We start from the raw sequence: 12,104 nt of genomic DNA on the forward strand, positions 1-12,104 counted from the left end.
TCCAGAGTACCGGCGGTGGCGGGGCCTGAGTGGCGGGCGGATGCAGTGTCCGGTGGGGGCTGAGGAGGTTCAGAGCAGCAGAGGCCAAGGCCGCAAAGAGAGTGGGTCGGGTGGGTGGCCCACATGTTCGGAGGCAGCCCAGCATGCCCTGAGGCTGTAGCAGCGCTGCCCAGTCTCTGCCATTTGGGGACCAGGTACAGGGCGAGGCACCAGGTGCCATGGGCCAGTCAGTCCTTGCACTTGGGTGCGACCCTGGTGAAGCCAGATTTAAAGTTAGGTAGTCAGTGTAGTTAGGTAAATCAGGTCTAATACCGAGTGAAATCTAAAATGGAGGCCATGCTGAGAATGACTCAGGGAAAACAGGACAACTCATGGAATGTTTATGAAGTCCTGAAAAGGCCCTAGGCCAAAGTCCACCTGGAAGAAGTATTAATGAATAGCCCCCAGCAGATTTGGAGATAGCCCATCACAAAGAAGTGATAATGAAGTTCTTGCTGCTCAGACTACTTCTTTGGCCCACCTGTGTCCCACCCCTCAGGCCTTCCAACCTACATTCCATCACCAAAACTATAAAAAGGGGAAACAACTGCACTTCCACGGATTCTACCTTTTGGGTCCCCTTCTTCCTCCGGGAGAAGTCTTTTCTTCTGTCCTTTAATAAATTTCTAATTTCTACTCTGGCCTTGCCTCGGCGTGCTTCTTTGGTGTTATTCTTCAACATCGGGGAGCAAGAACTCGTCACCGGTCAACAGCGGTAACATATTGGAGGTCCCATACCGAGATATTCTACACCGAGGTAAGCGCCTCTCTACGCGCCCCATGTCTGTTTGAGGTGCATCTTTCTCTCTTTCTTTCTGGAGGGTAAGGTGGGCACCCGTCGGCTACTTAAATGCAACTAGTGCAGCCGCCACTCTACAAGACTCGGGTGAGAGGTTTCTTGGCCTAAGCAGCTCTCAATCACCTGTTCGGTACAGAGCAGGCATGTTGGGTTCTGCCAAAGCCGCTTCCAACTTTTCTGTCTGGGCCTGGAGAGCAATTGGCGTGAGTACACAGTGTCCCGAATCCCGATCTGCCTCAGATGCGTGGAGGTGGAGGAAGGAGTTTGGAACAACTGCGGAATCCCGGTCTGGGCTCCTCTCAGACGTTTCCAAAAGGTTCCTTTCTCTTGAGCCCCCTTCCGACAGCCCCCAGGGGTACCTAGGGTGATCGGTAGATGAACGGCACTGAGGGAAAGCCCCAATCACATTTGCCTCCGTTTGGGCCATGCAACACTCCCAACCCCGCATCCATTCCTCCTGGATGCTTCCCTTCCTTCGCAGGTCAGAAACGTTAGCAATTCAGGTTGTAGGACTGAGAAAAAGGCATGGGATAATTAGTAAAATCTGCCCAGGTTCTCTAAGGTGCATAGGTAACTTTCAATAGTCTGTTTTACCACCCAATGTTTAAAATGAGCTGTGTTCCTTAAGCTGCTAAGAGAAGCATTTTTTTTTAGAATCAACTCTAGTAATCTGCTAGTCTACAGAGCAAAGGCAACAAAGAGCACACGATTCAATGGGGATTTAGTGGTCAGGAGGAAAGCAGTAAGGCCCTTAAGTCTGAATCCTCCCAGGGTCTTTGGCACAGGGCAAACTGAGACCCTAGCACTTTGCTAAAGGGGACCAGAAACCCCTTGGCAAAGCCAGGTGAGAGACGGGTTTTCTGGACCGTTTAGGAAGCTCAAGGTTAGGGAGACGTCCCTAAGGAGAACAGTTTTCTCCGGCGCAGCATGGGCGCCTGAGTCCTGTTTTCCTCACTCAGACAGGAGCTTCTCTCTCCAATACGCTAGGTGCACCACTAGCCTGCGTATTGAAAAATTGGGATAAATTTGAACCTCAGATGCTCAAGGAAAAAGCGCCTCATTTTCTTGGCCTGGCCTCAATACAAACTCTCTGATGGAGAGATCTGGCCACCAGAGGGAAATATCAATTTTAAGTTTTACAGTTTGATAAAGTTTACAAAAAAGAAAATGGTGTGAGGTGCTGTATGTTCAGATTTTCTTTGCTCTAAGGGAAAATTCTAAATTATGCCAACAGTGTAAAGTAGACTTAGCTATGATATCTGCCATGGAGAGAAAAAATCTTGGACTCACTGAGGAAAAAGAATCAGAGAAAAATTTGGGCTGATCAAAGTACATACACCCCTCCCCCTTTAAGACCTAAGGCAGATTAAAAACTGATGCTACTGGAAGGTTAAGAGATAAGCCAGATTGCCTGGGATTGGATCTATCCAAAGGAGCTAATCTTGCAAGTGAAAGGGAAACTGAGGAATTCCCAGCAGCTGCCAAAGCCATTTTCGCTTTGGGGAAATTTCCTCATAATTTCCCTGCACTGTAAGAATTACTCCACCTAAATGCAGTAAAGTCAGTCACACTGAGACCCTTGATTTTACACCTATAGTTGCCCCTATGTGAGAACATCTGGTCCACTCATGGGAAATCTAAGGTGCCACTGATAGGAGTCATAGTTAAATGAAAGTTCAAAACCTGGAGAGATATTTTCTTATCTGGTCGGTTTTAAAGGTTATTATAGATTGTTTCTTGGGGATAATCTAGGTTAAATGTGTGTCTAAAAGATGATGTTTCATTGTAACTAACATCTGCTATCTAAATGAGTTTGAAGCATTGCATAATCTTGCAGTTAAAAGTTAGAGTTAAGTAATTGTTAAGTTTGTGATTTCAGATAATTCATGCCAGAGAACTTAAATACTTAGGATAGAAAATTAAAAGAACTCTACTTCCAAGTTGGCAAGTAACTCCCAATCATTGTTTTATTTTTTCATCAATTTTGAACTGGGTAGCCTAAGGAGATTTCACTAGGTATACAGTGCATTGATTTGGGCAAGGATAGTAAATTATGATTTGGTATCTGTTTCTCTCAGTGTGTACGATTTAGGAAAAGTGTTGAATTAAAACATTGGTCTGGCTTACTAAAATGACATTAATTAGCAACAGTCTTGGAAATTTTCAAAGCTTAATTTTAGATATACATGGTAGTGTGTGGATTTTTTCCAGGTGATTTAATGAAACTTTAGAAACTTCAGAACAAAGAAAGTAGCTTAATGATCCTGAAGGAACTTCTTCTGATGGTGGCTTTTATATTATCAAGAAAGATCCTATTTTCAGTTTTGTGTGAGCAAGTTTTTCTCGTGTAGGAAGATATAAAGATGAAATTTTGTAAATTGTATCTTATTTCTACTTCCAAACCTAAAAATTGTGACTTATGGTTAAAATGCCTTAGGCATAAAATTTCTGCTCAGAATTCCGGTTTTCCAGGTCCTTCCAGACCTCAGCCAGGGCTTATGCTGATATGCAAACAGAAGCAGTTTGGAGCTCAGGCCCAAGGAAAAAAAAAGAGTAAAAGTGTCTTTTTATGGGAACTCAAACTGGATTAAACCAAAGAGTAAATTGTATGGCATTTACTAATTACTGGCTGGTCAATTTTTTCTAGGACTTTTGCCTTTTCTTAGATTCTATATTCTTTTGAGCTCATGATTTTGTTCCTACAGACAAGTTAATGTTTTTCTGATAAGTTCTATTTTTGATCAACTGGAGTTTTTTTTTTTTTTTAAACATTGCAATGAGATTTCACCTGAGAAATCTGCAAGGCCTTTTGTGTTATGTGTTACACTTGTGTTAGTGTTGTATGTCAGTATGTCTGTGTGTATGTCCATATATCATGCAGTGATATGACAATTGACAGATGAGGAGCGCTCAAAAAAATTAAAAATGGATCCAAATATCTTTGATTCATGTGATTCAAATGGCTCAATTTAAATCTGGTAAACAAATTAAAAAAGGAGATCTTAAGCTTATAAGGTATTCTAGGTGTTAAAAAAAAGGCCCTAATAAATGTCTATGAAATAATCTGCTCAGATTCAAAGGTTTACAAGTATTGTTTCAAGATGTGAACAGAAGGAGTAATTAAGAGGGTTTAAGTAAGTGATAAAGAAGGTCTGTGCAAGTTGGTTATAAGTGTAAGTTTTTGAGCAAAGTAATCTTAAAGAAATTAAACAGCTGGTTAAACAAGTGCTGTTTTAGAGAATTGTGCTATGTTATTCCTTTAAAAGCTAAACTTGATTAATATAAAAACATCAATGTAATTGGTGCCATTAATGTGTTCATATCTTCCAAATATACAAGTCTGTAAGGTAGAAGCTTTAGAAAGAGCATTATATCAAGCTAGTATTCTAAAATTGTATGGTAATTTTAGGCTTAAAAGAAAAACATGTTGGAAGTTTATCATTTGTGCTCTATAACTGGACTTGTTATCAATAAGTTATTTAAAGTTCCATGTTACTTTTTACACTGAGATACAATTTAAATGTATTTGTAAGTTAATGAGAGCCTAATCTATGTGAAGGTTTTATTGCAAAACACAAAAGTACTTTGCTACTTTTCTACAAAAGGTTAAAAGCTTTCGGCCTTTCTTTAATTCTTGTTTTAGATGTGACATTATGTTGTGTTTGCTCAAGTTCACAACAATTTATGTAGGCTTTGTAAAATGATGTCCAAAAAGCAGAGATCAGCTTCAGAACTATAGTATTTAAGACTGTTTCTGTCAAGTGTGTCTGTATCTGCCAAGAGAGACTGCATGAAGAGCCCCACCTTGAGATAAGGCTCTATGCCCCATCTCACTGTATGTGAAAGTGACTATGAAAGAAGTAGGCCATATTTCAGTGCATTTAAAGTTGTGTCCAAAAGTTTTTTTTTTTTTTTTTTTTTTTGTCACGATTGCCAGGATCTCAAACAGGGGATTATAATGTATAACTCTGCCAGAATTCAAGGTAGCTATTACATAAACTAAATATGTTTTTATCCTAGTTAGTTTTGTTTTGTAGTTTGCTTTTAGATGGTCTAAGGGTTGCCTGTTAATGTTTTAAAGAGGTACTGCTTTAAGAACTCACAACCTGGGTTAACTTAAGATAAGGAGTTATCACCTACAGGATAGAGAGATAGGTACTAAAGCCCAGTACTTAGTATAAGGCTGTTGAAACTTATTTGCTGGATGTTTAAGATTAAGTTTTAAAGTTAAATTAAAGGGTCCAAGAAAACCAATATTTGGCTCTTGCCCTCTGAGTCAGTCTGAATCAGGGGATAGGGTCTTCTCCAAAGGGCTCTGCAACTCTAGGCCACATAACCTCCTGATCAGGGAGATTAATGAGACCAGTGGAGAACAGAAAGCCAATCAGTGCATTTGCTGTGAAGAGGAGGGTCATCAGAAAAGGGAGACATCCCTGATGCTTCCAAGGGAAGCCACATGGTCAAGCAAGGCCTGGACCCATCCTAACGCAAATGGCACTAGCAGAACTGAGAAGCTGCTGTGAAGTTCCTGAGGACTCCCCAGGAGATTCAACTGACTATTAATAATAGATGGAAACAAAGTCAGTTTGACTTGCTTCATCTTAAACACTTAGCAAAGACAGTCAAAGCCAAAACACAGCTATTCCTGGACATTTTAAATGATAATAGTTAAATGTAACCTCCAACAATAAGTAAAACTGGAGGCTGCAAAAGAGATTCTTAAGTAGGAATGCCTGGTAACTATCAAAAGGAACTGCCAGAGTAGTTTTTAGTTTAAGGCTCACAGATATTCCTAACCTACACAGGTAGGCTTGGTGTTTGCTAGTATGGTTATCCAGCCCTAAGTAACAGAATTAGATTTCTCTTAGACACAGAAGTCATACTAGTAAAAGGATTTTGCAAGATCAGATGATATTAAATTATTAAACTATATCTTAAGGGACGGACAACTGTAACCCTAAAAGTTAAATGTTGTGTTTACATCCCTGACATTTCTGGCAATGTGACAAATGTCCTTAAAGATTTACATGCTCAGATAGAAGCCATGTCCTCAGCAACTTTGTCATGGAAACAATATCTTAGCTTCTGGTTCTTGGTACTTCCTGGTGGAAAACATTGTTAGTCTTTGTCTTTGCCATCATACTCATTGGCATATTCCTGTGCTATGGGATTTATTGCTACATCAATATGGTTCCAGTACTAATGAATTCTTGTTTCTCTTATAGACCACCCATCACTCAAATGGCCCTCCAGCCTATCATGGACCACTCGATAGACCCGATTTTTAAAGGGGGACTCCAAACTGCTTGCCCCACATCGTCCCTTTTCAGCCTGAAGAAGCCAGAAAGATCTTATTCGCCCCGTTTCCTTACAGCAGTAAGGAGTTCCCAAATTAGAGGGGGGAATGAAGCCAGATTTAAAGTTAGGTAGTCAGTGTAGTTAGGTAAATCAGGTCTAATACCGAGTGAAATCTAAAATGGAGGCCATGCTGAGAATGACTCAGGGAAAACAGGACAACTCATGGAATGTTTATGAAGTCCTGAAAAGGCCCTAGGCCAAAGTCCACCTGGAAGAAGTATTAATGAATAGCCCCCAGCAGATTTGGAGATAGCCCATCACAAAGAAGTGATAATGAAGTTCTTGCTGCTCAGACTACTTCTTTGGCCCACCTGTGTCCCACCCCTCAGGCCTTCCAACCTACATTCCATCACCAAAACTATAAAAAGGGGAAACAACTGCACTTCCACGGATTCTACCTTTTGGGTCCCCTTCTTCCTCCGGGAGAAGTCTTTTCTTCTGTCCTTTAATAAATTTCTAATTTCTACTCTGGCCTTGCCTCGGCGTGCTTCTTTGGTGTTATTCTTCAACATCGGGGAGCAAGAACTCGTCACCGGTCAACAGCAGTAACACTGGCACCCGACTCAGTTTCCCAGGGTGGCGGGGTTTGCACTGCTGGCCATGGCAGCACCACTTTGCTGTGTACCAGGCACTTAACTTGTGCATTTCCATGCTCAGGCTGCACAGAGAGGTGCAGCTCCCTGCCTAAAGTCACACTGCTGGGATATGGTGGGATGAGCTTCCAATACCTGTGCAGGCCTGTGCCCTTCCTGGCCTCTGGTCCTTCTCCCAGCGGTACTCACAGCTGGTTCCCTTGGGTCCTGGTGGGGCTGCTGAGGGTGTGTCTGGGACTTGCTCTGAAATTGGATGAAGCAGGGTGGGTGAGTTCCCAAGGACAGGCTTTGTCCAATTCCTGGAAGGTCTTCCTGTTAGGTGCCCTCTGAATCTGGCTGCAACCAAATAAAACTGTTTCCCCATTTTCAGTGCTATTTTGGTGCCTTGCCTTGTCCATCTCTACAACAGTATACTTCTATACACTTAAACATTGTTTATATTTTCATGAAATGGTAAACAGATGGGGTTAATTGTGTACTTCAAATAACAAAATATCACTTATTAAAATGGAATAATTTGCCTAAGTTCAGAAATTTACAAGGATTGTTTCAAAGTGTGAATAAAGAAGGAGTTAACAGATATGAAAGAGAAATGAGAAGGTTCTAAGTATAGATTTAATAGAAGAAAAATGTGCTTTGGGATAAGAGAGTGTATGTGATTAAGTAAATAAGAGGATTTAAGCAAGTGATAAAGAAGGTCTGTTTATGTTGGCTATATAGGATTCAGTAAGTGATAAAGAAGGTCTGTGTAAGTTGATTATATATGTAAGTTTTTTGAGCAAGTAATCTTGAAGGAATTAAAAATTATACAACTGTGGTTAAACAACAACTGTTATTTTGCAATATTATAATATGTTACTTTTTTAAGAGCTAAACTTAATTAATATAAAACCATCAATAGTAATTGTGGTAGTATTACTCTTTTTCTATATTAAATGTGTTCATGTTTTCCAGGTATATATGTCTTTAAGATAGAAACTCAAACAACAACAACAACAACAAACCAAACATTATATCAAGCTGATGTTCTCCAAACTAAAGTTGCATGGTAATTTTAGACTTATAAGAATAACATATTGGAGATTTATTTATATAATTTAATTTTTTATAACTGGAACTGTTATCAATAAGATAAATATGAAGTCCTATACACTGGGTAGAATTTAAATGTAACATCATATTTTGTTAGCTCGTATTCATGTAACATCAAGCAACAATATATGTAAACTTTATAAAATAATATTTAAGAAACAATGATCAACTTCAATACTAGAACACTTTACCTAAGATTTATAAAGAGCCTTGCCTTCCCTGAGATAAGGTTCTGCCTACCATCTTACTACATATAAGAATGACTCCAAAGTAGCCCTGACTTCAGCTAAAAGCCAGTACTCTTAATTTAAGGTGAAACTGACTTTGCTGGATCTTTAAGATCAAGACTTAAAGTTAACTTAAAATGGCCAAGAGAGCCAATTTTTGACTCTTGCCCTCTGAGTCAGTCTGAATCTAGGGAACAGGGAACTTCTCTAAAGAGCTTTGCAACTCTGGGCCACATAACCTCCTGATCAGGGAGATTAATGAGACCACTGGAGAATAAAAAGCCAATCAGTGAAGTTGCTGTGAATAAGAGGGTCATATTTGACAGGAGATGTCCCTGATGCTTCCAAGGAAAGCCACATTGTCAAGCAAGACCTGGACCCAACATAGCACAGATATTATAGCAGAACTAAGAAGCTGCTTTTAAGTTCTCCCAGGAGTACCCCTATAGGAATTCAGCTGACTCTTAATGATAGAAACAAAGTCAATTTTGACCAGCTTGATCTTAAAAACCTACCCAAAACAGTTAAGCTAAAACACAGTCATTCCTGGGAGTAATGAAGGACATAAACAGCTAGAAAAGAGGAGACAGCAACTAGGTCAACAAGATCCATGGGGAATGTTTAGTCAAGTATGGCCTTAGCTCCTCCCCATCACAGGACCCGTATTAGTCCTCTTTATGTTTCTTCTAATAGAACTCTGTATGTTAAATTGCCTACAGAAGTTTCTACAAGATCTGATACACAAATTCACCAACCAGCCAGTCAATCATCTACTTCTTTAAGACTACCAGCCTTTGATGCCCAAGACAGAGACCTATGACTCATGACCAACTATTCTAGTGAAAAACCAGCCTCTATCTCAGAGCAAAGCCTGTCCAAGGAAGGGATATGACCTTTTTCCTTGGAAAAACCCACAGAGCACTCCTAGGCACATTCCCACACTACTAAGTTATTTATCTACAAATAACAGGAGAGATCTGCTGTGCCAGGTGTCACTGACTCAGTCAGGCTAGGTGGAGACCCATAGTAACCCCTAGCAGCCACCAATCTGCATGAGCCAGATGAGCATCCCAGTAGTTTATGGTGTTGGGAAAACATGTGATTCAGCATTAACACCCCTCTTGGCTTAAACCAATCAGCTCAAATGATATTTGTAAACAATCATTTCTACCCAACTTGTTTCCACCAGTGAATGTACCAATCATGATTTAGAGTTGTTATTTGATTTTCCTGCAGTGTGTGATGATTTACTAAGAGATGCTATGATGTATGTGGGGGTCCCTGCCTTCTCCAAAGAATTTATAAAACTGCTGCAAACCCTGGGCTTGGGGCCTCTCAGTGTCACCATTTGCTGTGTGCACACGGAGGACTGAGCTAGCTCACAGTGAACACCTCTTTGCTGCTTACATCAATCTTGGGTCTCTGGTGGTCTTTTGGGGATCCCAAATTCAAGCATAACACTAGCTCCAGAGACTCTGCCCCCACCTAACACCCTTCATAACCTCTTTTCCAGATTTTACAACTTCCCTTTCACTTCCTAGAAATGAGATCTGCTCTCTGGCAGGTCCACTCTGCTCAGTCTATCTGCTCTACAGCATCCCCACAAGAAAGCATCAAACCTAAACTCCCCACACATCAGATGAGGAGCCACCAGCCAGACGAAGACTGGCAGATCAACTTCACTCACATGCCTAGGCACAAAAAGCTTCACTACCTACTTACTTTTGTTGATACTTTTTCAGGTTGGATAGAAGATTTTCCTACATCCAGGGAAACTGCTGACACCATCACCATTTTCCTCATCAAGCAGATTATTCCCAGGTTCAGACTTCTCCCCTCCACCCAGTCAGACAAAAATCCAGCCCCCACTTCTCAGGAAACAAGCAGACCAGTGCCTTCCTGCAACATTCATTGCCTCAATCCCAGCACAACCACAAACTAAATTGGACCCTCTTCAACTGGGTGACTCAATCTTACTTCAGGAACTGCATTCTCAGTCATTGCTGGATGGGACCCCATACAGTCATATTACTACCCCAGTAGTGACCAAGCTTTTGGACATTCCCTCTGGTACCATGTCTTCCACGTGAAAAAGGCACCAGTTACAAATATCCAGTCTTGAACATCCACCACGCCCATCAAACTCAAAATTTCTCACCAATCCTGTTCTTTTACTAATCATTAAATTTCTTTTAAGTTTCTATTCCAAACACAGATGATGCTTTAACATCTAAGTGACATGGCACCAGGATTACACCACCCACTCTCAGTTTATGGATCAAGGCGATTTCACTTCCACTGGCTGAAATTGGGCTGTCACCCTTAACATTACTGGAATCAACAGAGCTACCTCTGATACTTCCTAGAGTCCCTACAACAGGACCAATGGCTGATACCAAGGATCTTCTCTTCCCAAGACTGATTTGATGCTATTTATAACCTGTGGTTTCAAGGAATTTTTATGGACTTTACCCCTGCCAAAAAAAACCCAAAAAACTGTATATAGCCACTGGGTGTTATTTCTGGCTGCCTGGTATTCCCTGACCTGTCCCTGAACATTCCTCCACTTTCTCTCTTAGGTCCCACCTTGCCCACCATTAAGCAGGATGTAGCCAGAGGATTTTATGATTTTCCCATGTCACTTAGAAAAACAAATGGAAGGAATGTTAGGTTCAGGATAGGCTGAACCGTGTTATCTGTAGGGCAGGCTTAATGGATGTTAGCTGCAGGATAACACATGCAATCAACACCCCCCCACCACCTGTCTGATCCTTTATCACCTGTTCACATCAAGTCTGAACATTCGACCCCCACCCATCTGGTGCAAAAGAAACCCACATCTGACCCCTGCCCCATCTGCCTCAAGACAGAGAAGGATACCCTTAGCAACTACTATGTAATCCAATCATTATCCGCCAACAAGGCAGCTTGGAGACCCAGAGATCCCATTAAAATTTGGCTTTAAAAACTCTCTCCTGCCAGGGCGGGGGGGGGGGGCATCTCTTGTTCTCTCTGTCTCAATCTTTTGCTTCACTCTCCCTTGCTCTCTCTTTCTTCTCTCTCTCCTCCTATTTTGCACTGCTACAATAAAGATCTCTTGGTCATTCCGAGTGCTGTGGTCACTTTCCTTTCACTTCCACCCCTAAACTATCATTTGGCCCTGTGTGAGAAAGCAGAGGTAGGCTTAGAGTGACCTTTGTACTCCAGGGGTTTGGTCAGTCGCCCAAGGAAATTGAAATGCTGGAGCCCAAGCATTGCCTAAGGCAAAGGAACGTTTGAGTACCCTTGAATCATGGGATTCCAGTCTGGAAGAGTTAGTTGTCAACCACAGAACTCCTCTCCCTGGTATTGAACGTTTATCAAGCCCACTTTGCTACTGAGCAGTGAGGTTTGTACACAACAGAATCTGCCTACACACATAAGTGAATGTGGGTGCGATACTTTCACTTACATGTAGAAGAGAAATAAAGAAAGGACAATATATGACATGGATTGCAGTCTCACTTATAACCAGAAACTTCAGCTGTGGTAAAAGACAGCACATTGGTCACACAAAACTATTTAAAGGTGACTTTCAAAAAGAAGTTATCCTTCTTTTTTTTGGAGGGGAGTTAATACCAGGGATTGATCTCAGGGGCACTCAGTCACCGAGCCACATACCCAGCTTTATTTTATATTTTATTTAGATACTGGGTCTCACTGAGTTGCTTAGTGCCTCACCATCCCTGAGGCTGGCTTTGAATTTGAGAGAGTCTTGTCTCAGCCTCCAGAGCTGCTAAGATTACAGGCATGTGCCACCACGGTCCACTTCTAAATCTTTCTGTCTAAACTAGAATCCTTTTTTTTTTTTTTTTTTTTTTTTGCAAAGGTCAAGAATGTTTTATTGTGGCTTGGGGGGTAGAGGAGCGCTGCGCTGCCCTGCACCCTGAGCAATTGTTGCGAGCCCAGAGAGCCCAGAAGTGGTGAGAGGGAGGGGGCCAGTTCAGGAGGCTGAAG

The 12,104-nt window shown here is 41.4% G+C and overlaps 1 long non-coding RNA gene across 1 annotated transcript; it reads left to right on the top strand.

Moving 5' to 3' along the window:
• Positions 1-622: 622 nt before the first annotated feature.
• Positions 623-6,513, top strand: LOC144372226 (uncharacterized). Its single transcript, XR_013432274.1, has 2 exons — positions 623-796; positions 6,064-6,513. It is a non-coding gene; the product is annotated as an uncharacterized LOC144372226 (long non-coding RNA).
• Positions 6,514-12,104: the final 5,591 nt, after the last annotated feature.

Source organism: Ictidomys tridecemlineatus (assembly GCF_052094955.1).
Source record: "Ictidomys tridecemlineatus isolate mIctTri1 chromosome 1 unlocalized genomic scaffold, mIctTri1.hap1 SUPER_1_unloc_9, whole genome shotgun sequence".
In the NCBI taxonomy this organism is placed as follows: Eukaryota; Metazoa; Chordata; class Mammalia; order Rodentia; family Sciuridae; genus Ictidomys; species Ictidomys tridecemlineatus.